Genomic DNA, 6,000 nt, shown 5'->3' on the forward strand with positions numbered 1-6,000 from the left:
TCTATACCTTTTCCTCCCTATTCCTCCCCTCCCCCTCCCCACTGAAAACCCTCCATGTGATGTCCATTTCTCTGATTCTGTTCCCATTCTAGTTGTTTACTTAGTTTTTGTTTTCATTGTTTTTTCTTTTTTTTTTTTAGGTTCATTTGTTGATAGTTGTGAGTTTGTTGTCATTTTACTGTTTATAGTTTTTGATCTTCTTCAATTTCTTAGATAAGTCCCTTTAACATTTCATATAATAATGGCTTGGTGATGATGAACTCCTTTAACTTGGCCTTATCTGGGAAGCACTTTATCTGCCCTTCCTTTCTATATGATAGCTTTGCTGGATAGAGTAATCTTGGATGTAGGTCCTTGCCTTTCATGACTTCAAATACTTCTTGCCAGTCCCTTCTTGCCTGTAAGGTTTCTTTTGAAGAATCAGCTTATAGTCTTATGGGAACCCTTTTGTAGGTAACTGTGTCCTTTCCTCTTGCTGCTTTTAAGATTCTCTCTCTGACTTTAATCTTGGGTAACTTAATGATGATGTGCCTTGGTGGTTCCTGTTTGGGTCCAACTTCTTTGGGACTCCCTGAACTTCCTGGAGTTCCTGGAGGTCTATTTCTTTCACCAGATTGGGGAAGTTTTCCTTCATTATTTTTTCCAATAAGTTTTCAATTTGTTGTTCTTCCTCTTCTCCTTCTGGCACCCCTATAATTCGGATGTTGGAATGTTTAAAGTTGTCCTGGAGGTTCCTAAGCCTCTCCTCATTTTTTTGAACTCTTGTTTCTTCAATCTGTTCCAGTTGGATGTTTATTTCTTCCTTTTGCTCCAAATCATTGATTTGAGTACTGGTTTCCTTCCTGTCACTGTTGGTTCCCTGAATATGTCGCTTTATTTCACTTTGGGTATCTTTCATTTTTCAACCAAGCTCATTCAGTTCTGTGAGCATTACCAGGGCTTTAAATTCTCGATCACATTGGTGGGCTCTCCTCATTGCTTAGCTCTCTCTCTGAAGTTTTGCTCTGTTCTTTCATTTGGGCCATATTTCTTTATCTCGGCACTCCTGTTAAGCTGTAAGGGGGCAGGGCCTTAGGTATTCGCCCCAGCAGGACAACCATCCTCGCTGCACTGCAGCGCTGTCTGTGGGGGAGGGGCCAGAGGGGAAACAGCGCAGCTCTCCTGCTCATCTCTAACCCATTTTCCAACAAACTCTTGTGTGAGACTGGGAGTTTCTCCTACCACAGCAACCCCTGCCGTAGTCCACTGTCAGCTTTGAGTCGAAGTTTCCCGTTCAGCCAGCCCTGCCTGTATTGTCCGCTATCTTGACGCAATTTCTCTCCATCCGCCCCTGTTACCAGTCTGGTTGGTCTGGTTGACTTTCTTTCATTCCTTGGTTGCCTGAGTTCCATGCGGTTTGATTTTCTGGCACTTCTGGTTGTTTATGGATTTTAGATTGGTTGTTATCATCCTTTTGGTTGTGCAAGGAAGCAAAGGGTTTCTACCTATGCCTCCATCTTGGCCAGAACTTATTTAGAGAGAGGGGAAGGGAAGGAGAAAGAGGGGGAGAGTAACATCAATGTGTGGTTGCCTCTTGTATGCCCCCTACTGGGGACCTGGCCCACAAGCCAGGCATGTGGTCTGACTGAGAAGCAAACCAGTGACCCTTTGTTTCATAGGCCCTCACTCAGTCCATTGAGCCACACTAGCCAAAGCACTCCTCACTTCCTGGAAGCTGAACTGACCATTGTGGGCCATTTTTTGTGGGGAGGCCACAGGAGACAGAGATTGCTCTTTCTGCAAATATGAGAATGAGGTATGCCAAGCTGATAAATGAAGCTGTGGTTTCAGCTCTGCTCATTTTTAAGAGTTTCAGCAGCCTCTTTGTACTCCCATGTCTCTGGATATAAGCTACATGTATTGCAAACTTAGATCAAAGTTCTAATTTTTCTGTGGAATGCAAAAATTGAGCAGAAAAATGTAGTCAATCGCATTTTTTGAATACCCACATAACTCAAAATATTAGGAAAGATTTATTTTAAAACAAAAAACCAACATGTAGATTTGTAAGAGTCTATTTTACAAATGTGAAAGTATTTAGGCAAACGGTAAGGACCTAGCTAACTAAAAAAGAACCTGAGACACAAGACTGGCTGAATGATAAGAGAAGGCCACTTTTCATTTAAGGAAGGATAAGTGGCAAATAAGAAAAGACTTAGACAAAAGTATGACCAAATATAGCCCAGAAATTGAAACCATTTGGCTTAACTCTGTTTTAAAAGCAGATTCATACTACCACTTCTTATGTGGTTGGTACCCAATAAAAAACAAACTTTTGGACAAAAATATGTTAGAAGATAAAATTAAAGCATCCCATTTACAAAATCAGATTTTAAAAATAAAATACCTAGTAGTACACTTTACAAAATTAAGATCTTCTTGTAAAGAAATTGGGGTACATAAAAAATAAATAAATGGAGATATACTTTGATCTGGTATAGGGATTCAATAAACATACATATTCTCCCAGAGTTTAATAGGCTAATCAATGTCAACCCCCCAAAAAAATGCAAAGGGGTGTCTTTCTCTCTTTGAACTTGCATAAATATACTACAATTTACTTTTAAAAAATAAATTTATAAGTACAGCCAGAAAATTTGTAAAAAAGAAGATTAATGTGGAGGGAATATGACTACCAGCATCAATATGTGTAAAGCTTCAATAAGAAGAAATGTTTTTACTAGCCAAAACCAAATAGGTCTGTTAAACAAAAGAGTATTCAGAAATAAACCCCAAGCAAAACAGGAATTTAGTACATATAAATATATCTCTTCAAATTATTGAAGAAAGATGAATTATCTAATAAATGATGTTAGAACAAGTGACCTAGCAATTTAGAAAGATCTCAGAATAAATTACAGATATGTAAACAATTAACTGTAAAAATTATATCATAAAAACACTAAAGAAAGATGAGATAGTTTTTTTACAATTTAGACTTTTTATAAGATTAAACATCCAGAAGTCATTAGGAAATGAATTAATGCATATGATTACATAAAAACTAAGAACTCCTATAAGACAAAAGCAAACACTACAAATGAAGACAAAATACAACCAACTAAGCAGAGGAAAAAAACTATTTTCAACAAAGGACAGTAAAATTCTAATTTTTTAATATAAAATTAACATTTGCTAATCAACGAGGAAAAAAGCAACAGAATAGACAAAAACTGATGTAGGGTATAGACTTGTAAGTCAATTTAAAATATTTTATTTATCAAAGGAACACTTCAGGTACAAAACAAAGTCTCTTTCGTAAGTGTTAATTCCCGTAGGCAGGCCTTATCCTCAGCTTGGAGACCTTGTGTGGCCACACTAGTTGCTTATGACTCACACCCAATTTGGGCAGCACCTACACCCCTTCCAGTTGTTATGTAGTTTTAATATCATCCCTGCTAGTGGGGAACTGACGAACAATAAACCAACAAAAATGTACAGCAGAGTTTCTCAACCTCTTCAGCATTGTCACTTTGGACCAGATAGTTTTTTGTGTTAGGTCTGTGTGGTACATTGCGGGATGTTTAATAGCATCTCTGGCATCTACCCAGTAGATAGAGGTAGTAGCAGCTCCTCCTCCCCAGTTATGATACGCAAAATTGTTTCTAGACATTGTCTAATGTCTCAAGCAGGTAAGTGTTATACGGCTGGGCAGAGAGAGACAGAATAGAGAGGAGACATGTGTACCCTCAATAGGGTGGTAAGGAAAGAGCTCTGAAAAGATGCCATTTGAGCAGCAACCTGAAGTGAGTAAGCCACGCTGCCCTTGAGGGAAGAGGATTCCAGGCAGAGGGAACAGCAAGAGCCAAAGGCTCTGAAACAGAACTATGTCTGGCATGCTTAAAGAAAAGCAAGAAAGCCCAAGTAGTTGGAGCAGAATGAGAGAGAGAGACCGATTGGTAGATGAGGTCAGAGAGGAAGCTAGGAGCCAGATCCATTATGGTCTTGTAGGCCATGGCAAGAACTTTGAATTTTACTTTGTATAAAATGGAAAACCACAGGAAGGTTTTGAGAGAAGGCTGACATGATTTATCTAATGTTAACAGAAAAGAAAGAATAAAAATAGCTAAGAGTCTTATGAAAAAATAATCAACTTCAGTTGTAATTATTTCAAAGGACTTTTAAAAAATTGATATACTGCTTTTTTCACCAAGGATATTAGCAAAGGATAAAAAGTTGAAACACCCAGCGATGGTGAATCTTTAAGGAAACAGGCACATTCCTCTGCTTTTAATGGATGTAAATTTATTTGAAGAACAATTTGTTCACATCTATTAAAATTTTTTAATTGATATAATAATTGCATTTAAAAAGAACTTAACATACAGATATATTTGCACAAATGTGCAAAAACAAAGTTACAGCATGTCACATTGTTTGAAATGTTAAAATCTCAGCATTTTGTTGAGAGCCACCACTAAATTGGACTGGTTATATAAATTAAAGCATATCCATGTAATAGAAACTGTGCAGTAATCAAAAAGTTTAAGGTAATTCTATATAGGCTGAAATGGAAATATTTCCAACAAATACTGAAATATTAAAAAATAAACAAGTGAAAAAGCAACTTACAGTATAATTCCATTGTTATTTAAGAGAATTAGAAAAGCCCATGTTTGTTTGCTTTGAGGATATTTATTTTCTTTATATTTGGTTCCAATTAACTGATTTTTGTTCCCTGTAATTTTCACCGAGCATAGTAAAAGATGATTGTCAATGATTGGTTCCTTTTGCTTGGGTGTTTGCTTTTTAGAACTTTGCCTATTTTGTAGGTTTAATTTGAAGAATTTTGCTTTTTTAAAATACTACATTCTTTACATTTACATTTTAATATAATTTATAATAAGCATAATAATAACTCTAAAAGTAGAAACTCTGTACTGCCATATGGGCAGAAAATTCCCGGAAGGACCCATCAACAACTGTTAACAATGGTTATCTCTGGAGGGTGCAAGCAGAAGTGAAAGGGAGGGGGGAGATTTTATATTTCATTTTATATTTCCATGTACTTATCAAATTTTACTATGTGCATATTTTCTATAATATTGATAATTTAAAGTAAAACAAGAAAATAAAGTCATCTAGAATATCAGTGCCATTCCATGAGCAGTCTCTACACCAGTGGCTTTGAACTCCCATCTCCTGGGTCTGTCTTCCATTTCCGGGCTAGGATTACTTCTTAGAAATGATAACAGATTTTCTTTTCCCGGATTTTTTTCTCAATAGTCCGACTCCATTTTCACTTCCTAGCACTTCAGGTAACCATCTCATGTGATTTAACCTGTGGCCTATCTGCTTGTGTAACTGGGCTTCAAACTTGGCCTTCTGTGCAAGAGGGTCAGGTCAAAGTTTAATAAACTCCCAAGTGCAAGCAAGTAATACTATCACCTAGGAAATGCTTTTGTAAAAGATGGTACAACTTAATAGAATCAACTTCATTAAGATGCTCAGTAATGGTATTGCAACCAATTGAAAGTTAGATTTAAAATTGTTTTGCTGTTGTCTTCATACTTTTGTTATCAAATTATAGATTACTATGGATTTTATATGGTTTAGGGCTGTGTGAGTAGATGCATGAGTTAATGGGCATTTGGTCCTTCCAAAACATCTGGGGAGATCTTTGGTCCACACCAAAAGGTCCTTGATATTTGGTTCTGTCCAAAACGTCCATAGAGGTGTTTGGCCTGCATAGTTAACGTAAATCCTGCTCTTCTCCAAGATTTGAACCCTAACCCACCTACCCAACCCCATGTGCCATTACCAGGTAGGCTACCGATGCAAAAAGGGTTATTATTGGTGTTCCAGACACAATTACTGGACCAGTAAAACATGATAGTATCTTTTACGTATTAATCCTGAAAACCAAAACCATAAATAAATGTATATGATCATGGGCCCCTTGAATAGGATCAAATTTCAAAGACCCTTTGGTGGGGACCAAATGTCTCTGTGGATGTCATG

This window comes from Desmodus rotundus, chromosome 4 (assembly GCF_022682495.2).
Source record: "Desmodus rotundus isolate HL8 chromosome 4, HLdesRot8A.1, whole genome shotgun sequence".
In the NCBI taxonomy this organism is placed as follows: domain Eukaryota; kingdom Metazoa; phylum Chordata; class Mammalia; order Chiroptera; family Phyllostomidae; genus Desmodus; species Desmodus rotundus.